This window comes from Tachyglossus aculeatus, unplaced genomic scaffold, assembly GCF_015852505.1.
Source record: "Tachyglossus aculeatus isolate mTacAcu1 unplaced genomic scaffold, mTacAcu1.pri SUPER_30, whole genome shotgun sequence".
NCBI classification, from domain to species: domain Eukaryota; kingdom Metazoa; phylum Chordata; class Mammalia; order Monotremata; family Tachyglossidae; genus Tachyglossus; species Tachyglossus aculeatus.
The window spans coordinates 5,342,604-5,366,344 of NW_024044837.1; the positions used below are offsets into that span (position 1 = coordinate 5,342,604).

The 23,741-nt window shown below is 47.9% G+C and overlaps 1 pseudogene; it reads left to right on the forward strand.

Moving 5' to 3' along the window:
• Positions 1-1,176: 1,176 nt before the first annotated feature.
• LOC119921815 lies at positions 1,177-19,182 on the forward strand (annotated as a pseudogene).
• Positions 19,183-23,741: the final 4,559 nt, after the last annotated feature.

Sequence of the window (23,741 nt, forward strand, 5' to 3'; positions counted from 1 at the left end):
GGTGGAAAAAGAAGGGGGAACCGGCCCGTAGTGGTCCTCCTTTGCCGGCGGTGGCCGAGGCGGAGGGGCAGGAGCCCGGCCTCAGATTCCGGCGGCCCCCGCGGTGGGTGTCGCCGGGGGTGGGTGCACACCCCGGGCCGGGGAGGTGGTGGCAGAGCTCGGGGAGCTGGCCGAAGTCCCCTGCCGGACTGGACTACGGTGCTGAGAGCCATTCCGGGGAGCGGGGGAGCGGGTCGTCACCCCGTCCCCCGCGCCTCCCCCCAGGGGCCGGCCGCGACCTCCCTGCGGCGGGGACCGGCCGGTCCTTCCGTAATGTCGACTCGGTTGGAAGTGGAACCGCGAAGGGGTCCGATCCGCCGCCCGCGGCCGGGGCAGAGTTCCATGGCCCCGGCCTGAGAGTCAGATTGCTCCCGCTGCCGGACCACCGGGAATCATTTCCCACCCTCGGTCAGAAAGGTACCTGCAGATCTATGGGGGAAGCCGTTGGCGCCGCGGTGGCGCCAGCGCGGTCCTGGCCCGGAATCACCAGGAACTCGGCGCCGGACGCCGAGGGCCGTCCGCCCCCGACTCGCCAGCGCCGCCTGGCGGTGGCAGCCCGGAAACAACAGGCCAGAACCGGGGTGGAAGGAGGGGAACCGCCCGTAGCGGTTCTCATTGTCCGCGGTGGCCGAGGTGGAGGGGCAGGAGCCCGGCCTGAGATTCCGGTGGCCCCCGCGGTGGGAGATCACCGGGGGTTAGTGCACACCCCGGGCCGGGGAGGTGGCGGCAGACCTCGGGGAGCTGGCCGAAGTCCCCTGCAGGGCTGGACCTCCGTGCTGTGAGATTCGCTCCGGGGAGCGGGGAAGCGGGTCGTCCCCAGTACCACGTGCCCCCCACCGCGGGCCAGGCGGCTGGCCCCGGCCCCGGAGCGGGGCAGATGGTGGTAACTGCAGGACCGCGAACCGGGGTGGGGGAAGAGGCCGGGATGACCTCCCCGCCGCGGCCGAGGTCCACCGGCCGCGGCCCCTTGACTCGTGGCAGAGAGTACGGCTGCCCATCCGCCCACCCCTGGCCCTCTCGCTCCACCCGGCGGCCCCGGGGCCGCGACGGCTCCACCGGGCGGGCGTCGGGTGGGGGGGGGACCGGCGGGGGCCGGCCGAGACCTCCCCGCGGCGGGGACCGGCCGGTGCATCCGTAATGTCGACTCGGTAGGAAGTGGAACTGCGAAGGGGTCCGATCCGCCGCCCGCGGCCGAGGCAGAGTTCCACGACCCCGGCCTGAGAGTCAGATTGCTCCCGCTGCCGGACGACTGGGGATTATTTCCCACCCTCGGCCAGAAAGGTACTTGCGTATCTATGGGGGAAGCCCTTGGTGCCGCCGTGGCGCCAGCGGGCCCTGGCCCGGAATCGCCTGGAACTCGGCCCCGAACTTAGGGGACGTTATCGATCGGGGTGAGGGCTGGGAACTGGGAGAGGGGGATTGGTCCGCCCTATTCCATATCAGGCGTTTCCAGGGTCCTCCACTTACTGTTCGCTTTCTGTCTCTAATAGCGCCCTTCTGCCTTCCGGAACTGCGAATGGCACCCCCAGATCAGGCACGTGGGTCCGGACCTTCCTCTGGGCTCATCGGCATTGCTAGGAACAACGACGGAGGTGATGGAATGGAAGAGACAGAGGCGGAAGAAAAGGAAAGGAACGCAGCCAAGAGGAAAAGGGACAAGGTTGTGGTCCACAAAATACCCCGGAATCGTCCTGTGAGCAAATCCATCATGGAATCCTTGTGGATGACATTTAAAATGAACCATTAGGTCAGAACCGCTGAAGCAGTAAGACTGGCCAGAGATTTGGAGATCTCCGTTTCACGGGTAAGAAGCCTGCTTATCTGTGGGCTTGCGGGTTCCCTCAGGTAGTGGTCTAGAGGAGTGCACTGTTGACCAGTGGAGGAAGCAGGAAGGGGTGTGGTACCAAGAATCCATCGTCTACGCAGAATTGAGGTTCCTTGGCCCTTCTGCCCACATCTCATATCCATCTATTTTCAAGATGCTTTTCTTTTGCTCTCCCATCTACCTCCTCTCCCTTGCTCCACACGCCATATCATCCATTTCATAATAATAATAATGGCGTTTATTAAGCACTTACTATGTGCAAAGCACTCTTCTAAGCGCTGGGGAGGTTACAAGGTGATCAGGTTGTTCCACGGGGGGGGCCCTCACGGTCTTAATCCCCATTTTACAGATGAGGGAACTGAGGCCCAGTGAAGTGAAATGACCTGCCCAAAGTCACACAGCCGACAAGTGGCGGAGTTGGGATTTGAACCCATGATCTCTGACTCCAAAGCCCGTGCACTGAGCCACGCTGCTTCATGTGACCACACAAGAGCCTCTACTGAACTGGCTGGAAGGGAAGTCGTGGCCTGGAGAGGTGGTTGTTCATCAGCTCCCAGGAGTCTGAATCGCGTCTTCGTTTTACAAGATGAGGCCAAATGTTGCCTCTGCCGGGAATCAGTTAGGTTTGCTCCCGCTCTGTCTCCAAACTTCCCTGTCTTCCTTCACAAACGCACTCATACACACAAATACACAAACACACACACACACACACACACACACACACACACACACACACACACACACTTATTTGACCCAAACTGAACGGATTTTCTGTTTACTTCCCCATCCAGGTTACAGCCTGGTTCCAGAGCACCAGAAGGAAACACCAGGAAATGGCTAAGGTCCAGAAGAAGGCGACAAAGTCTGCGCAGGTGAGTTATTATGGCAGAAAGTCTGTCCCTTGCTGCAGCCGAACCCGAATCGCAGAGAAAGAGGAGGGAGGGGGTGTGGAGCGGCAAGAGGTAATTGGAGCCTGAGGGCGGGAGGGGGACATGAACTTCACGCTGAGATAAAAGAAGAGAGATGTCTTTGTGACCCGCAAACTCGAGAGACTGAAAGGGAAAACATGGAATGGAGGCTGGTCACAACATTCCATGGACTGAGGTCTTAGGGGTCAGGAAGGGAGATGGGGGTGTTGGAGGGTTGTTATGAGATCTCGTGATCCCAAGGGGATGGAGGGTGTTATTACTTTCGTGGTCTCTAATCGCTAAGCCTAAAGTTTGTGTTTGTCCCCGGTCTGTTCTTAGGATGAAGTCTTCCATTGTCCACTGCACGTGCTCCCCTTAAAACGGATTGGGAAGAGCAATTCCTTCTACGTCTCCAGCTCCGCGCCCCAACACAAGCCCAGAGGGATTCAGAAATCCCACCACCTCCGGTTCTTGAAAACACAGTACCATTGACTCGCGTCTGGAAAGCATGCCCCCGTGTCTCCAAGAGCATGCAATTAGCAACTGTGTCCGAGGGGTGGGATGTTCAGGTATCAGCGTGACTTGGTGGAAAAAGCACGATACTTGGAGTCAGAAGAGCCAGGTTCCAGTCCCACGTAGACCTCATTCCTGTTGCGTGATATTGGGCAGGTCCCTTTCTTTCTCCGTTTCTCTTTCCCCACCTGTGAAATGGGGACAAGAGTCCTATTCCCTCCGCAAGCTCCGGCTCTCACCCCTCCCGCAATGCTTTGCCCTCTCTGGCCTGACGAGTGCAGAGATGGACCTGAGGCTGCATGAACAGCACAGAGGAGCTGGCAGAGCCCTGACTGCGGAGGCCTAAACCATGATTCCCTCTTCCTCGGAGTTCAGTTCGAGGGTCACTTATACACACTTCAGTTTCGGAGTAAACCTCGTCCCCCTCCCCTCACCGCCCCAGCCCTTGTTCTACCTGGGTTCCTTCTTCGCATAGTTCACGGAAGGTCTCTCTTTCGCTCTACCCCAGAGCTGCCCCCTGCTCGCTCCATCGGGCAATCTGGGAATTCCAATTCTGAAAACGTCAAACAAGCCATTAAAAAGGGCAGAACTTGACATATCTTCTTAAAGGATTTCACCCGATTGAAATTGAATCGTGAAGGATTTGACCTGAATAAAAGTTTTGTAGAGGAAATTGCTCTAAATCACCGTTGGCTTCCAAGTTCTATTTTAAATTGAAACCATCGCTTATTTCCCTAGGTAAATGTATAAACTACACAATCGAATAAAATGTTTCTTAATGTTAATATTTGCCTCATTTTATGTCTCATATTATGGGAACTGGCCCTCTGTGCCAAGGTGACTCTGGGCATCGGCCATCCCGAGGTCAAAATGCCACCTCTGATGCAACTTCTCTGGTCAGAGGGGAGCAGGGCGGATAGATAGGAGTCCCTCACCTCCGTGCCGACCAAATTAGGTATGGAGGATGAAAGGGGTGGAGATTGAGCAAGCAGAGGACGGAAACGGGAATGGCCCAAGCCACAGGTGATGTAAATACCTGTGGTCTCTCACCTTCGGGGGCAGAACACCAAGACACGTAGCAGCAGGAGGAGCAGTCGTTGTAGCAGCAGCAGCAGATGCCCGCTCTGCAACCAGAACCAACACACTGAGGGAAAGGGCCGTGGGATAAGTGAGTGTCTTGTAGGTGGGACCTAGATGCCCCTCTGCGGATGGGCATCCTAAGTGGACTCCTCCCATGTAGGGAGAGCACATGGTGAGAGCTAGCCGCCCGCCACGTGGGCAGGTAATGGAATGGATTCGTCCCGTGTGGGAAAGTAAGTGGATTCATCCCGAGTGGGAAGTGCATATGGGTGAGAGCTAGACGCCTCACCCACGCGCGATTATCGCATGATTATGTTCCTCCCGTTAGGGAAGCTCGAATATTGCTAATTTAATTACATTCCTCCCAAAAGGGAAGCTCAATCCATTGCGCCTAAACAACTAAATAATTCAATTCGCCTCGTGGAATAAATTTTATATAAAACTCAGGCTCTCCATTCCCAGCCTCTCTCTCTGTCTCTCTCTCTCTCGCCTCGCTGATTACTGAACGAACCAATCCGCGGACGACGGGTGACACCCCCCAACCTGTAAATTCTCAATACGCTTTGAAACACTTATAACGCCTGCAACCAAAATATCCTTTTCCTTTCCACTCTGAACAATTCCCCCCTGTCTGTATTGTCATCTTTAGCTTTGGCATTTATTTCATTCAATCGTATTTATTGAGCACTTACTGTGTGCAGAGCTCTGTACCAAACGCTTGGTATGTGTGTGCATGTGTTCATAACCCCAAAGCATCCCGGATGGGCTTGAGCCGAGCATTCATTCATTCATTCAATTGTATTTATTAAGCGCTTACTGTGTGCAGAGCACTGTACTAAGTGCTTGGGAAGTACAAGTTGGCAACATATAGAAACGGTCCCTACCCAACAACGGGCTCACAGTCTACAAGAGGGAGACAGACAACAAAACAACATGTGATCAGGTGTCAAGTCATCATAATAAATAGAAGTAAAGCTAGATGCACATAATTGACAAAATAAATAGAATAGTAAATATGTACAAGTAAAATAAATAGTGATAAATCTATCCAAATCTATCTATCTATCTATCTATCTATCTATCTATCTATCTATCTATCTATACAGGTACTGTGGAGAGGGGAAGGAGGTGGGGTGGGGATGGGCAGGGGGAGAGGAAAAAGGGGGCTCATTCTGGGAAAGCCTTCTGGAGGAGGTGAACAGTGAGTGAGGGCCCAGATGTGGTTGAAAATCAGGCGCAGACCCCCTCTGCACCACCAACACTTGGGCTCTTCGGCGATAGATAAACGCTCAGGAGAGTACAGTGCAACAATAAACAAACACATTCCCTGCCCACAGCGAGCTTATAGCCTAGACGGGGAGACAGATGTCAATATGAATTAAAGAAGAAATGACAGATGAGTCCATACGTTCTGTGGGGCTGGACGGGAGGATGAGTAAAGGGAGCAAGTCAGGACATCACAGAACGTAATGGAAGAAGAGGAAAGGAGAGCTTAGTCAGGGAAGGCCTCTTGGAGGAGATGTGCCTTCAATAAGGCTTTGAGGAATGGTGGTAGAGGGGGTAGGGTAATTGCCTATGGGATATGAGGCAGGAGGGCATTCCAGGCCAGAGGCAGGACATGGGAAAGAGGTCGGCAGCACGATGGATGAGATTGAGGTACAGTGAGAAGGGTGGCATTAGAGGAGTGAAGTATGCGGGCTGATTTGTAGTAGGAGAGTGACAGGATGAGGAAGGAGTGGGCAAGGTGATTGAGTGCTTTAAAACCAATGGTGAGGAGCTGTTGTTTGACACAGAGGTGGATAAGCAATTCCTGGAGTTTCTTGAGGAGTGGAAAAATGTGGCCTGAATATTTTTGTAGAAAAATTATCCTGGCAACAGAGTGAAGTATGGGCTTCTGTGGGGAGAGGCAGGAGGCTGGGATGTCAACAAGGAGTCTGATAAAGTAATCCAGGCGGGAGAGCATAAGTGATTGGTTTAACGAGGTAGCAGTTTGGATGGAGAGGAAAGGCCATATTTTAGCGATGTGGTGAAGGTCGAACCACCAGGATTTAGTGATGGGATGTATGAGAGAGAGGAGTCAAGAATAACGCCGAATTTACGGGCTTGTGAGACAGGAAGGATGGTGGGGTCGTTTAAGGTGATGGAAAAGTGAGTAGGTCGAAAGGGTTTGGATAGGAAGATAGGAGTTCTGTTTTGGACACGCTGAGCTTGAGGTGTTGGGATGACATCCAGGTAGAGATATCCTGAACGCAGGAGGAAATGTGTGACTACAGAGAGGGAGAGAGATTAGGGATGGAGATGTAGATTTGGGTATCCAACACGCTGAGGTGATGGTTGAATCCATGAGAGTGAATGAGGTCTCTAAGGGTTTGGGTGTAGATGGAGAATAGAAGGGGACCAAGAACTGGAACTGTGAGGGACACTTTCAGTTAACGTGTGGAAGGCAGAGGAGGACCACGCAAAAGAGAATGAGAATAAGCGGCCGGTGAGATCAGAGGAGTAACAAGAGACAACAGTGTGAGTGAAGCGGAGGTTGGATAATGTTTTCAGGAGAACGGGGTGGTCAACAGTACCGAAGGCAACCGAGAGGTCAAGGAGGATTAGGATGGATTTGGCATGACAGAGATTCATTCATTCAATCAGATGTACAGAACACTGTACAAAGTGCTTGAATCATTGGTGACTTTTGAGAAGGCAGTTTCTGTGGGGTGAAGGAGACAGAAGCGATATTGGAAGGGGTCAAGGAGAGAACTGGAGGAAAGGAATTTGAGACAGCAGGTGTAGACAACTCGATAAAGTAGTTTGGAGAGGAAAGGTAGGAGGGAGATGGGATGATAGCTGGGGGGAGCTGGGTGGTCAAGAGAGGGTATTTTTAGGGTAGGAGAGACATGGGCATGTTCGAAAGCAGTGTGGAAGAAGCCATTGGAGACCAAAGCATTGAAGACGGCTGTTAGGTAGGGGGCAAGTGTTTTGTTAAGGTGCAATGGAATGGGTTTGATAGTGCAGGTGAAGGGGCTGGATTATGAGAGAAGGCAGGAGATCTCCTCCAAAGATGCTCCTCGGAAAGATGGGAGAGTCGAAGAGGGGGCAGGAGGGGTCATTATTGAAGATAGTTGGAAGGCTGCCCAGGAACATCACATTAACCCCGATTTGTTCCAAATTCATCTCTGTGGATGTTCCATATTACTGCCCCTTCCACCACCACATGGTCCCCCAACGCAGTGCTCCAAATTGAGGAGCTGGGATGGGACAAAAGAAGAATAGTGGCCTATTGGATAGAGCACGGGCCTGAGAGGCATAAGGACCTGGGTTCTAATCCCAGCTCTGCCATTTGTCAGTTGTGTGACCTTGGGTAACTCACCTAACTTCTCTTTGCCCCAGTGATCTCATCTGTAAAATGGGGATTAGATTATAAGCCTCATGTGGGACAGGGACTGTGTCCAGCCTGATTAGTTTGTATCTATCCCAGTGCTTCTACAGAAACTCTCTGGACATGTCACTCCTCTGCTCAAAAATCAACAGTGGTTGCCTATCAACAATTGAATGAAGCAAAAACTCCTCACGCTCGGCTTCATTCTCTCCATCACCTCTCCCCCTCCTACCTCTCCTTCCTTCTCTCCTTCTACAGCCCAGCCCTCACACTCCACTCCTCTGCCGCTCACCTCCTCACTGTGCCTCATTCTCGGATGTCCCACCGTCGACTTCTGGTCACTTCCTATCTCTGGCCCGGAGTGCCCTCCCTCCACACACCCACCAAACCAGCTCTCTTCCTCCCTTCAAAGCGCTATTAAGATCTCACCTTCTCCAGGAGGCCTTCCCAGACTGAGCCGCCCTTTTCTTCTTCTTCTTCTTCTCCTCCTCCTCCCCGCCCTCCCTCTGCCCTGCCCCTTTCCCCTCCGCGCAGCACTTGTGTATATTTGTAAATATTTATTACTCTATTCATTTTATTAATGATGTGTCTATAGCTATAATTTTATTTATTCTGATGGCACTGACACCTGTCTACTTGTTTTGTTTTGTTGTCTGTCTCCCCCTTCTAGACTGTGAGCCAGTTGTTGGGTAGGGACCGTTTCTATATGTTGCCGGTTTGTACTTCCCAAGCACTTAGTAGAGTGCTCTGCACACAGTACGCACTCAACAAATACGATTGAATGAATGAATGAATGAATGAATACAGTGCCCGAAATATAGTAAGCATAAAGCAAATACTGCACATACACACGCAAAAATGTGCCGACTAGAGCTGAAGAGGGTGGACCCTTGCAGCGGTACCCCGAGCCTAGGGATGCCTAGGGAACACTGAGTGGGAAGGGGGGCAGAGTTTTGTGCAACCCAGGTAGGCCTTCTCTTTCCCATCCTGTGCCAGCCTCTTCCTGGAGATGAGAGGTTTAGCAGAGGCAAGACCTTCAGAGCTGGGTGCGTTCCATGCAAGCACCACCCTGAAAGAAAGGAAAGTGGTCACTAACAGAGGCATAGTCCTGATGTTGACTGCCACCCGAAAAGACCTGGTGTCCGCTCTTCGGAGGGCCAGTAAAGGACTTGCAGAGATCAGGCTTGAGGGGGACACTTTTAGGAAAGACGTTGGTTATCGAGCGATAGCTTTCCTCAAACAGCCCAGCTTAAAAAAAACCTGTCTGAAAGAGGGAGGCTCAGTACTTCTCAGAAGGTCTGTAACACACCCATATCGTAGAGTGCAATTAGCCTGTATGTGTTCTGTTCATTATTCATTTTGTGTTTATTGTTACACCTGTCTACATGTTTTGTTGTCTGTCTTCCCCTTCTAGACTGAGCCCGTTGTTGGGTAAGGACCCGTCTCTATATGTCGCCGACTTGTACTTCCCAAGCGCTTAGTACAGTGCTCTGCACACAGTAAGCGCTCAATAAATACAATTGAATGAATATTGTATTCTCCCAAATGCTTTGTACAGTGCTCTTCCTCCCTTCAAGGCCCTACTGAGAGCTCACCTCCTCCAGGAGGACTTCCCAAACTGAGTCCCCTCCTTCCTCCCCCTTCCCCCTCCCCATCCCCCCGCCTTACCTTCTTCCCCTCCTCCTCATCTCCTGTATATATGTATTTATGTTTGTACGTATTTATTACTCTATTTATTTATTTATTTTATTTGTACAAATTTATTCTATTTATTTTATTTTGTTAATATGTTTTGTTTTGTGGTCTGTCTCCCCCTTGTAGACTGTGAGCCCGTTGTTGGGTAGGGACCGTCTCTATATGTTGCCAACTTGTACTTCCCAAGCTCTTAGTACAGTGCTCTGCACACAGTAAGCGCTCAATAAATATGATTAATTGATTGATTGAAAAATCTGGGTTCAAATCCCGACTAAACCACTTGTCTGCTGTGTGTCCAGCCTGATAAACGTGTGTCTACCCCAGCACTTAGAACAGCGCTCGGGAACAAAGTTAGGGTTTAAGAACTGTTATTATTATTATTATTATTTAATAATAATAATGATAAACGCTGCTGCACAGCTTCCTACTCGCATGCGCGGCCGCTCCCCGCCCTGGCCTCTCACGCCTCTTCCTGCGCTCGGGCAGCGGCACGTGACGAGGACCGGGGACCGGAGCATGCGCGCAACGGCCACGGAGGGGGCGAGGATCAGAGCATGAGCGCAACGGAGAGGGAGAGGGCGAGGACTGGAGTATGCATCCATCGGCCGGGTGGGGGGGTAGAGAGGGAGAGAGAGAGAGAAAGAGAGAGAGAGAGAGAGAGAGAGAGAGAGAGAGAGAGAGAGAGAGAGAAAAGGCGAGAAGCGGAGCATGCGCCCATCGGCCAGGGAGAGGGCGAGGAGCGGAGCATGCGCGCAACGGCCAGGGGGCGGGCGACGAGAGGATCATACGCGCGACGGAGGGGGCGAGGAGCGGAGCATGCGCGCATCGGCCAGGGAGAGAGAGCGGAAAGGACACGAAGGCGAGAAGCGGAGCATGCGCGGATCGCCCAGGGAGAGACCGAGGAGAGGAGCATGCGCGCAACGGCGAGAGAGAGAGAGAGAGAGAGAGAGAGAGAGAGAGAGAGAGCAAATACGAAAAGTGGAGCATGCGCCCATCGGTCAGGGAGAGGGCGAGGAGCGGAGCATGCGTGCAATGGCCAGGGAGAGGGCGAGGCGCGGAACATGGGCGCATCGGCCATAGAGAGAGAGGGGGAGAGAGAGAGAGAGAGAAAAGAGAGAGAAGAATTACTTTTCTGACAAATTTGGGGCTTTCATAATAAAGTAAGTCAAATCCACAATGAACAATTTACAAATGAAATACATGAAATTGGATGTCCTTAGATCATGTATTGATTATATTTTTATAAGCACATTTGCTCCTCAATATTGTGAGTGATCATTGTTCAATCTTTGTGAAACGTAAGGGGGCTATAAACTCCAAGTTAAACTTAAACGTGAGGCAATTCTTGTTAGATCAGCATTCTGAGACGTACCATGTGAACTCAGAACGCTTACCCCAACTTTCTAAAAGTGTGGTTGCTATGATAAATGATCTGGTTAAATTTAAAGTTTGATTTAATCTTGCAGTTTATCAACAGTGTTAGATGAACCATATCCATTCAATGTAACATTAATTAGTGATGCTATCTAATTGGTTCCGAGGGAAACGGGTTAATGAAGCAGAACAGAGAATATCTTTTCTTTTCCTAATCCATTTCTTTGTAATATTCTGACTCTTTCTAATGGCTCTTCGTGACCTTGAAGTTGATTTGGTAGAAATCCCAATGATACTGATGAAGAAAAAAGAAGATATGGATAAATTCTTAGCCTAGGACTAAGTTGTCCTGGAAGGTCTGGTATTTCATAGGTAGAACATAGTTTACCAAATATAATAATAATAATAATGGTGACGATGATGATTTTTCTTAGGCACTTACTATGTGTCAAACAAGGTTCTAAGCACTGAGGTAGAAACAAGTGAATCAGGTTGGACACAGTCCAGGTCCAACATGGGGCTCCCCATTTTAATCTTCATTTTACAGATGATGTGACAGGCCCAGAGAAACGAAGTGAATTGCCCAAGGTCACAAATCAATCAAGTGGAGGAGACAGAATTGGAACCCAAGTCCTTTTGATTCCCAGGTCCTGGCTCAATCCGCTAGGCCATGCTACTTCTCAATATGTGTCCTTAATGCACATCTACATCTGCATATATCTATATAATGCCTGTAGGTGTATATATTGTTTGGTGGGTAAAAATATCCCAGTGCTTTCGAGTTGTTTGTGACTACCTCTTCCAGAAAATTTCCCAGTAGAGGAAAACACCGATTACAGCAACAACGAAGTCAGGATTATTTTAGCTAGGCAGAAAGGGATGAGCAGAGAAACCCCATGTTTAAAAGACACATCTTGTCAAATTTAAACAATCATTGATATTTACTGAGCACATACTGAAAGGAGATTAGGAACTTGTCTTATGCTGTTGAGTCGTTTCCTACCCATAGCGACACCATGGACACATCTCTCCCAGAATGCCCCACCTCCCTCTACAGTCGTTCTGGTAGTATATATGTAGAAGTTTCTTGGTGGAAATGTTGAACTGGTTTACCAGTGCCTCCTTCCACGCAATAAAATTGGGTCTCCACCCTTGACTTACTCCTGTGCCACCGCTGCCCAGCAAAGGGGAGTTTTGACTTGTAGCAGATTGCCTTCTACTTGCTTGCCACTGCCTGAGCTAGGAATGGAATGGGTATGCCTCTGCTTGACTCTCCCTCCCGTAGTAGAGACTGGTAAAATACTGGTAACTCTCCAGGTGTGATCCTGAGAAGGCAACTAGGTACCTGGGAGAGTATAATACAATAGTGTTGGTAAACACGATCCCTCCCTTCAGGGAGCTTAAAATCTAGTGTGAACATAAGTAAATGCTTAACGTTTGATTTTATTCTTGAAGGCACTGGAATCTCTCTTTGGCCTAGTGCTGCTTTCATGCTACTCTGCTTGATAGCCTCAAATAAAATATTATTATTAATTATATTCATAATAATAACAACAGTAATAATAATGTCATTCATGTACTAAGACAGGATAGATGAAAGATATTTGGTACAGTCTTTAACCAGAAGGGCTTTCCTGATCAATTTCCAATCTCTCTACCTAAACATCCTTCAGACAGCCACTTCAGTTCTTGCTTGCCACGTAAGCCCTTGTGTCCTCACACAGAGGAGGATTTTTTTTATGGTAGTTGTTAAGCATTTTCTACATGCCAAGCACTGTTCAGAGCACTGGGGTGGATAGAAATTAATCAGGCCGGATACAGTCCCGGTCCCACATCTCTAGTTAGGAGGAAGAACAGATATTGAATCCCCATTTTGTAGTTGAGTAAACCGAGGCATGGAGAAGTTAGGTCACTTGCCCAAGGTCACACAGCAGGAAATTGGCAGGGCCGGGATTAGGACCCAGGTCATCTGATCCTCAGGGCTACTGTCTTTCCACTAGGTACCACTGCTTTGCAATCCTGTTACTGAGCTTCACCTCCAAGCCTACCAGGGATCCTGAACCAAGAGAGATGCCCAATGTGCCTACCCAGCCTCCGGGTATTGTGGGAGTCCCCCAAACTCCCCAAACCTGGGCCTTCAACCTTCTGTCCTTGTGCTAAATGGGGAGTGGGCGTTGGACCCCAAGAAGCGCCGAGGGCAGGCTGGCTACGTAAGTAGGGGAGTGGAAGGCTCCAGGGCAGTAGAAGCAGCGGAAAGAACAGGCTTCAGCTGCAGCAGGCAAGTGTGTAAGCGATAGACGGAAAACTCCGTGTAAGATACCAAGCTCCTAGAGGGGAATCACTTACTACACAATCCCTACCTACAAGGAGCTAAAGGGTTAGAAGCCCCAACACTACCTGGAACTCATGCACCCTACTTGTCCCCAGCAGTCTCCTCCACTAGAGCTAAGTATTGTTGTGTCTACTCCCCGTCGGAATACATGCTCTTCGTGGGAAGGGAAAGGGTGTCATGAAGCAGCGTGGCCTAGCAGATGGAGCACAGACCTGGGAGTCAGAGGACCTGGGTTCTAAACCTGGCTGTGTGACCTTGGGAAAGTCACTTCACTTCTCTATGCCTCACTTACCTCATCGCAAAAATGGGAATTAGGACTATGAGCCCCATGTGGGACAGGGACTGATCCAACCTGACTAGCTTGTATCTTCGAACACAAATAAGAAGTTTTCAGAATGAAAATTCAGTATTGCAATCTCCCAACCACATAGTACAGTGGTCTGCATATATTATGTGCTCAATACATGGCATTGATTGAAAAATGACTTTTCAAAGTTTCTAGTTAATTAGTCAGTCAGTAGCATTTAACGACCATCGATTGCATTCAGAGCACTTTATAATTTATGCATGTATCAATAACACGTGTGTGTGTGTGTGTGTGTGTGTGTTAATGTCTGCCTCCCACTCTGGACTGTAAGCTTGTAATGGGCAGGGAACATGTCTTCTAATTCTTTCGTAGTGTACGCTCTCAAATGCTTAGTATAGTACTCTACAAATAGTAAGAATTCAATAAATATCATTGATGGATTGATTCATTGATATCAAGCTTGTTGGACAGTACACCAGAGTTAAAGGATCCCTGCTCTCCAGGAGGTTGCAGCTTTTAGGGTGCAGCTTTTAGCTTCCTAGGAAATAGTCCTTACTGGATTTAGCTCTGAAATGAGGACAGGTTCTGGTGTAGGAACGTTATGAGGACAAGTCAGGTAAACACCAAGTGTGAAGCTTTGTAAACTATGATTCCAACAAATAAAAAAACTTTTGGGGAACTTTTGTAGTTTAGATTCTTCCAATTAAAACACAGGAAATTAGATGGTCATCCTTGGCACTTATGCATTTTGCTCTTCATTGTTTTTGCTTCTGTTTCCTTTTTTTGTAGCTCTACCTATGTTTTTACTCTTTTCCTCCTCCCCCGGGAACCCAACATGCCTGATTCACATACACAAAATCGAGTCAAACAGCTAGAAATAGGGGTGTAATAAGTGCTTACGGCATGCAGAACACTGTACTAAGCACTTGAGAGAGTACCATGTAACAGAGTTGAGAGACATGTTCCTTGCCCCCAAGGAACTTAGCAGGGCAGAGGGGGAGACAAGCATTAAAATATATTATGGATATGTACATAAGTGCTGTGGGGCTGAGGGTGGGGTGAATAAAGGGTACAAATCAAGTGCAAGTGTGATGCAGGAGGGAGAGGGAATAAGGGAAATGAGCGATTCCTAGGGGAAGGCCCCTTGGAGCGTGTGATTTTTAATAAGATTTTGAAGGCGGGGAGAGTAATCGTCTGTTGGTTATGCCTCCTGCTCTGGTCTTATTAGATGTTGGAAAATAATTCCATGGCACCTGGAATCCTGAAGTCTTCTTGAGCATCTTTCAAAGCCAGGTGTACCGTTTCAATCATGTAATGGAATTTATCGAGCCCTCACTGTGTACAGGCCTGGGATTCAGAGGCTCTGGGTTCTAATCCAAGCTCTGCCACTTCCCCGCTGTGCGAATTTAGGTCAATCACTTCTCATTTCTGTGCCTCAGACTCCTTGTCTGTAAAATGGGACTAAATTTCCTGTTATCCTCGAACTTAAAGTGTGAGTCTTTTAGACTGTGAGCCCGCTGTTGGGTAGGGACTGTCTCTATATGTTGCTAACTTGTATTTCCCAAGCGCTTAGTACAGTGCTCTGCACACAGTAAGCGCTCAATAAATACGATTGATTGATTGATTAATGGAGCCCCTCCAAACTGAAAGCTACTTGTGAGAGAGAACATATCTACCAACTCTGCCATACTGAACCCTCCCAGTAACTCAGTACAATGCTCTGTGCATATTAACTGCCCAATATATTTCACTGATTGATTGACTAAGATGGGACAGGCGCTGTGCTCATCCTGATGATCTTATATCTACTCCAGCACTTAGTAAAGTGTTTACCATATCATAAGTACTTATCAAATACCGCAATTATTATTATTATTATTAATATTCATTCAATCATATTTACTGAGTGCGTACTGTGTGCAGAGCACTGTACTAAGCACTTGGGAGGTACAAGTCGGCAACATATAGAGACGGTCCCTACCCAATAACGGGCTCACAGTCCAGAAGGGGGAGACAGACAACAAAACAAAACAAGTAGACAGGTGTCAAAATCGACAGAACAGATAGAATTAAAGCTATATGCACATCATTAAAAAATTAATAGACAGTAAATATGTACAAGTAAAATAAATGGAGTAATAAAATTGTACATATATATATATATATACAAGTGCTGTGGGGAGGGGAAGGAGGTAGGGCAAGGGGGGATGGGGAGGAGGAGAGGAAAAAGGGGGTTCAGTGTGGGAAGGCCTCCTGGAGGAGGTGAGCTCTCAGATTCCAGGCTCTCCATCACCTTGCCCCCTCCTACCTCACCTCCTGTCTCTCCTTCTACAGCCCAGCCCATATACCCCACTTCTCTGCTGCTAACCTCTTCACTGTGCCTCGTTCTCACCTGTCCTGTCGTCGATCCCCGACCCACGTCCTTCCTCTGTCCTGGAATGCCCTCCCTCCACACATCCACCAAACTAGCTCTCTTCCTCCCTTCAAAGCCCTACTAAAAGTTCACCTCCTCCAGGAAGCCTTCCCAGACGGTCCCCCCTTTTTTCCTCTCCTCCACCTCCTCCCCTCCCCATCGCCTCCTCCCTCCCTCTGCCCTACCCACTTCCCCTCCACATAGCACTTTGTATATATTTGTACATATTTATTACTCTATTTTATTTGTACATATTTACTATATTTTGCTACTGATGTGTATATAGCTATAATTCTATTTACTCAGATGGTATTGACACCTATCTACTTGTTTTGCTGTCTGTTTCCCCCTTCTAGACTGTGATCCCGTTGTTGGGTAGGGATCGTCTCTATATGTTGCCGAATTGTACTTCCCAAGCGCTTACTACAGTGCTTGGCACACAGTTAGCGCTCAATAAATACGAGTGAATGAATGAGTGAATGAATAAATGAATGGCCTCCGGGCAGCGTGGCTCAATAGAAAGAGCCTGCGCTTTGGAGTCCGAGGTCATGGGTTCAAATCCCTGCTCCGCTACTTGTCAGCTGTGTGACTTTGGGCAAGTCACTTCACTTCTCTGTGCCTCGGTTCCCTCATCTGGAAAATGGGGATTAAAACTGTAAGCCCCGCGTGGGACAACCTGATTACCTTGGAACCTCCCCAGCGCTTAGAACAGTGCTTTGCACATAGTAAGAGCTTAACAAATCCCATTATTATTATTATTATTATTATTATTAGCAATCTACACCGACTCCCGATATGGATTTGAGGTTGTGCATTATTTTGGTTCCCTCTGGAAACAACAAGGTTTCCTCACGGCTGCGGGAACCCCTATCTGAAATAGGCCCCTTGTACATCCCTTTGAAAGACAATCTTGCTACGTGAATCTCTTGCTGTTTTAAAATGTGTGGCGCATTCCTCCTCCCCTGACCCCGTGTCAAAGGGAAATGCCTGCGCAGATGCCCCTGTATGAGTTGTGGCTCTACATTCCACGCAATGTCCTCCTGATACTTCCATCTTTGTCCCTCCCCTCTACTTCCAGGACTGCCCTCTGCAATTTGGCTACTCTTCAGAGAAAGGCCTCTAGGGAGGAAGTAAAATCCAGGTTAACACTGAACTGTTATCAAACTCCTTCAGAAGATTGGGTGGGCCCCAACCACCGTCTTATTCCTCCCTCCCCATCGCCCCCCCCAAAAACATATAAACACACACACACTGTATTGCCTTTCCTTGCAGGGCTCTGGTTTGCACCCAAGGTAAGGCAGCTAGCTATGCAGTCTGTCTCAGTATGCCCAATGTCAACAAAATAATTTAGGGAAAACCACCAGAGATCCCTGCAGAGCACATCTGACCCATTGGGGCCACTTTCTTAACATTCAGGTTCCCTTCATTCAAATGCCTTCGCTGATGGGTTTTTGGTTCTGTTCTAATGATAATAGATGCTTTCTCAAGATGGGTAGAGGCATTTCCCTGCTGACAGGATTAGCAAAACTATACCATGACACGGGATTGAGATGGCCAGAATGTCTTCCCTTGGCCCTCTGTGGTCTACAAAACACTCCTAGCAAAAGACAGACTTGAGCCCACATGAAGTTCTGATGGTAGGTGGTAGGCTGTCGCGCCTCCTTATGTCCCCTCCTATGGATTGGGAAAGATGGAACATAGTCCTTACTGATGATGCCTTATTGGATTATTGCAAGTTCTTAATTGTTTAAAGGCTTTATATTTGCAAATGCTACAGGCCCTGACAAAACCTGACCCCAACCGAAGCCAGAGACTCAAACCAGGTGATTGGGTACTTCTTAAGTCCTTCAGACGAAAGCATGCCCTGGAGCCACGGTGGAAGGGACCGTATGATGTGCTGCTAATTATGGGAACTGCGGTAAAGTGTCGAGGACAGCGAACCTGGATCCACACAACTCACACTAAGCAGGTTCTGGAGCCATCAGGACAAGACTCTGAGGTCATAATAATAATAATAATAATTATTATTATTATTATTATGGTATTTGTTAAATGCTCACTAAGTGCCAAGCACCGTTCTAAACACTGGGGTAGATACAAGGTAATCAGGTTTTCCCACTGGGGCTTACACTCTTAATCCCCAGTTTACAGATGAGGTATCAGGCATAAAGAAGTTATTCATTCATTCATTCATTCATATTTATTGAGCGCTTACTCTGAGCGGAGCACTGTACTTATTTCTTGGAAAGTAGAGTTCGGGAATAGATAGAGACAATCCCTGCCCAACAACAGGCTTACAGTCTAGAACATGCCCAAGGTCATACAAGGAGAAGCAGCGTGGCTCAGTGGAAAGAGCCCGGGCTTTGGAGTCAGAGGTCATGGGTTCAAATCCCGTCTCCACCAATTGTCATCTGTGTGACTTTGGGCAAGTTACTTAACTTCTCAGGGCCTCTGTTACCTCATCTGTAAAATGGGGATGAAGACTGTGAGCCCCCCCGTGGGACAACCTGATCACCTTGTATCCTTCCCAGCGCTTAGAACAGTGCTTTGCACACAGTAAACGCTTAATAAATGTCATTATTATTATTATTATCATTATTATACAGCAGACAAGTAGCAGAGCTGGAATTATAACCTAGGACCTCTAACTGCCATGCTCTTGCTACTAGGCCAAGCTGCTTCTCTGCCTCCCTGCTTCACTGTTCATATGAACATGCAAATAATAGCGACTGTTTTGAGGAACCACAGAACTACTGGGATATTGATACCCAACAGAGACTCTAGACCCCGGGGCTAGCACTGTTCCTTGGGTTCTGTAAAGTTCCTAATGAATCCTTAATAGAGGCTCCAGTCATTGGTTGGGCCTGCTATCTGTACCTGACAGGGAGAGTACACATCCACCCAGCCCCAAATCACTCACCCCCAGAGTTGTACTGGGTTTGTGGCAAGTAAAGATTTTCCACCCTACAGGGTAGAGATATCGATGGCTTAATTGGTTTTACCAAGTTAACAGAGACATTTCTTAACCATACAGCAAATGCCCTCAACCTATTAAGCAAAGGAGTACAGGACACCCGCCTGGTTGCCCTACAGAACCATATGGTTTTAAGACACGCTGCTTGCCGCTCAAGGTGGGTGTTTGTAGTGTTCTTAGTGCACAATGTTGTATGTACATCACCGATAACTCTCGCAGTCTTTCAGCTCTATGAGTGGGGCCATCTCAATTAACCAAGGGACTACAGGAAGCATGTGAAATCTCCCAGATTGGGGGAGAGCTGTTGGTCTATTTTCACGTCTTGTTTCCCCAGTGTGAAGGGCTGGGCTAAGAGCATACTCCATCTCCTAGGTCTGGGAATCCCCATTCTCCTGATGACATTTTTTTATCTTGTTGTTGTTTACACTTTAAAGTATTGCTGTAAATGTCTGCAGCATTCTCCTAATGCAAGTAGGCTGGAAGGGATAGTTTTCACAAGTCCTTAAGGAAGAGAAGGACAAATAAACAACCGGAGATAAAGAGATCCTAAGACTCACGCAGATAGAGCCCTAAAGCATGCCTCATGACCAAACCAAAGGGACCTGTCCACTCAACAACTACCTGAAGATGGAGATCGGGTTGGCTCAAGATCATGAGGAGATAAACGGCCTACGCAGGGTCACCGTCCAGGTACGGCTGGAAGGGAATTGACTATGGAATTTTCTGTGTTTATGCCAGTGAGGCATCAAAGGGTAGAATGTGGAAACCAAATCCTAACTCTTTACCCCACTTAATTGGATTCTGTGGTTGGTATGAATGGAAACCACGCCCACCATTCATTCATTCATTCGTTCATTCATTCATTCATTCAATTGTATTTATTGAGCGCTTACTGTGTGCAGAGCACTGTACTAAGCGCTTGGTAAGTATGGCTCAGCGGAAAGAGCACGAGCTTTAGAGTCAGAGTTCATGGGTTCAAATCCCGGCTCCACCAATTGTCAGCTAGGTGACTTTGGACAAGTCACTTAACTTCTCTGTGCCTCAGTTACCTCATCTGTAAAATGGGGATTAAGACTGTGAACCCCCGGTGGGACAACCTGATCACCTTGTAACCTCCCCAGCGCTTAGAACAGTGCTTCGCACATAGTAAGCGCTTAATAAATGCCATCATCATTGTTATTATTACAAATCAGCAACATGTAGAGATGGTCCCTACCCACCAACGGGCCCACAGTCTAGAAGGGGGAGACAGACAACAAAACAGAACAAGTAGACAGGTGTCAATACCATCAGAGTAATTAGAATTATAGCTATATGCACATCAATAATAAAGGAAATATAGTAAATATGTACACATAAAAACAGCAATAAATAGGTACAAATATATACAAGTGCTGTGGGGAGGGGAAGGGGGTAGGGCAGAGGGAGGGACGGGGGCGATAGGGAGGGGAGGGGGAGGAGAGGAAAAAGGGGGGCTCAATCTGGTAAGGACTCCCGGAGGAGGTGAGCTCTCAGTAGGGCTTTGAAGGGAGGAAGAGAGCTAGTTCGGCAGATGTGTGGAGGGAGGGCATTCCAGGCTAGAGGAAGGACGTGGTCCAGGTGTCGACAACGGGACAGGGGAGAACGAGGCACAGTGAAGAGGTTAGCAGCAGAGGAGTGGACTATACGGGATGGGCTGTAGAAGGAGAGAAGGGAGGTGAAGTAGGAAGGGGCAAGGTGATGGAGAACCTTGAAGCCGAGAATGAGGAGTTTTTGCTTTAAGTGAGGAGTTTTTGCCTGAGTTTTTCCTCTTCCACCTTTCAGGGATGAGGTTGAGTCTGCTTTTAGGGCAACAGACTCTGTCCTCATCCATACCGATCTGTATTAAATATTGCAATTAAAAAACCCCATTGTCTTGTGTTGCTGAGACATGATTTACATATTTTTTGGACTCAACAATACTATTCCTGGCTTCTCAGAAGATCCAAGAAAAATAGTACAACTTGACATGCGGAATAAAAGGTTCCAAAATGGACTCTGACCTTTTTTTTTTAACAAAGTAGTTGGTAATATTGCCAGATGTTTGCGATCCATCATGCTCCCATATTTCTATTTCCTCGGTCAACTCATTCTCACCTGTCACCTCTGCCTCCGCTAAAGTTGGAGATTGTTTTCTCCTAAAACCCATGATGATTTAGGGGTGGGTGTATAATCTTTTAACTGTTCCTGAGTGTGGACCTGATTCCTGTATTTTGCACTTTCAAAGCTGAATTCTTAAGAAGCTATTATCTCTGTCACAGACTGACAGGGTAACGTATCAACCACATACTACTAGCCAAACTAAGTCATTTCCTGAGCATAAACAGACTTTGTTAAGGATTTTTCTGAAGTTTCCTTTACATCAACCTCAGATTCCTTAGGGTTATGAACTCTGTATTGTTCCTTTATGATATGACCCCTATTCAGACAAAACTGGCAACAGGTTACATTGGGATCAATACAGCCTCTTTTTGTTGTTGTTGTTGTCTTGGAGATAAAGTCTATAGGGAGTGTTTACTATAACACCAATTTCCTTTTTGGGTATTATTTTCATTATTACTATTGCAGTAGAGAAGCAGCCTGACCTAGTGGAAAGAGCCCAGGCCTGGGATTCAGAGGCTTTGGGTTCTAATCCAAGCTCTGCCACTCGCCTTCTGTGTGAATTTAGGTTAGTCACTTCTCATCTCTGTGCCTCAAGTTCCTCATCTGCAAAATTGGATTAAAATTCCCGTTCACCTCATAATGCAGGCACAAGGAAGAGGAAGTAACTCAGCCTATTGCGCCGAATAATGGGAAGGCAGGGCCTGGGATTCCAGAAAGCAGACTCAGGGCAGACCACATAGCCTGATTTGAGCTGCCCTCGATTATCCCAAAGTCAAGAGCTCTCTATGGACAACAACAGATCATGGTTTTGCATCGGCTGGTGCTGCAAATTTGGTTGCAGTCTTACTACCAGATAACAGCATCCACCCAGTTACGGCGATTTCCCTAGTCCTCAGTTATAATCAGGGTATCAAGACTTAAGGGTTGTGCAGCGAGTCATGGTAGCCGGACCTGGTCCAAAATAATTCCTCACAGCCAGGGAGACTATCAAGGGGTATTATTAACATCCTTAAGGGAAGTGAGTCCAGGTACACTGGTGACCCTGATACATAAATTATTTAACGATGTTAAGTTTGCAGCAGGTTGACCACAGTAGGGATCGGTTGTTACATTTGGTGCCCATGTACGTACATATTCACATAGACATCTGTGGGTATTAAGGAAACAGGTGCACGGGTTGCCTTCGCTTGTGCCTCGGGGAAAATACACGCACATATAACATGGGGAGTTGTTTGTTAAAGTAGCAGCCTGGAAAGTATTGCCTTTCCAGAATCTGAGTACACAATTTAAGAGAATACTTATGTTCATAAATGCTGACAAAAGTTTCTTACCTTAGTTTTGTTTTAGTTAACTCTTATTAGCCATTTCAAGAACTGGGGTTTCAGGGGCCTAAAGTCCCTTCGTCAAGTAAGGAGATGTCCCTCTCCTGGGTCCTTTCCCAAATAATTTTCTGCCACCTGGTAAACCTCCCGGTGCCTAACACAAATTCCTTAGGTTCGCCTTAACTTCCCATCCATGAACAACCCAAACTCAATTTTTCCAAATTTTCCCCTTTTAATCTTATTATCATGATATTTTGTAAAGCAGAACAACATTTCTTTACACCAAATATCCATTCACTCATTTATTCAAAATTATGAAGGAAGGGAACATATATGTTTTCTTTGCATTCCTTTTTTTCCTTACACATTGTTAGTTCCATAGTGAACATAATAAGACAAATTTCTTTACTCAGGCCATCACCTTTATACTGGACAGATATAAAGATGAAAGTTTTTATTCAATTTGTTTATATATCCCATTACCAAATTAGCAAAATCTACAGTTAACACAGTAGAATATCTAACACAGTATTTGAAGTAACACCCTACAGACAAAACTATCACCTGCTTTGCAGTTTCATACTTAACCAATTGAGAACTCACTTTTCCCTTAATGAGATCCATATTTCATAATAAAGTGAGATAATAACTGCATGAGGGATGTGCCTTCACTCAAAAAAATTTACCCTTTTGATCTTCTAAAGTGGTAGCTCCAACCACACTCTCAAGCTGTGGAGCTACACAAATTCTGTTAGGAATTCCTCTTCTCCCACATGCAATACATATTTCCACACAGACACATGGGTTCAGTCTATCCTTCTCGACAAATGAAAATTGCCCTAGGTTTGCAACCTGGTTTTCCCTCCGCAGGGAATTCCTCAACCACCTCCGAAAACGAGCCACCCAGCCCGGCCTCCTCCCTTCCTCTTTTCTCTGGAGGCTTCTCTTGCCTGGGGCCAAATTTTTCTGGGCCTTGGGAACAGAGCCACCAGCCCCCAGAACATCACCACATTTGGCAGGATCTGGGGACAGAATATGCTGGGGACCCTCATATTTCTCCTTCTCCTCCGTCTTCTCCTCCTTCTCATATTCCTCCTCCTCCTCTGTATTTTCCTCCTTCTCGTCTTCCTCCTCCGTCTTCTTCTCGTCTTCCTCCTCCGTCTTCTTCTCGTCTTCCTCCTCCTCCTCCGTATTTTCCTCCTTCTCATCTTCCTTCTCCGTCTTCTCCTTCTCCTCTTCCTCCTCCTCCTCCTCGGTATCCTCCTCCTTCTCGTCTTCCTCCTCCGTCTTCTCCTCCGTCTTCTCCTTCTTGTCTTCCTCCTCCTCCTTTGCCTTCTCCTTCTCGTCTTCTTCCTCCTTTTCTATCTCCTCCTCGTCCTCTTCCACTATTCGGGCTAGATTTTGTAGAGCCCCGGCCATTATGTTGTATGTCCTATGCTCGCAACTGTCCTGGTCAGAAGGACGGAGA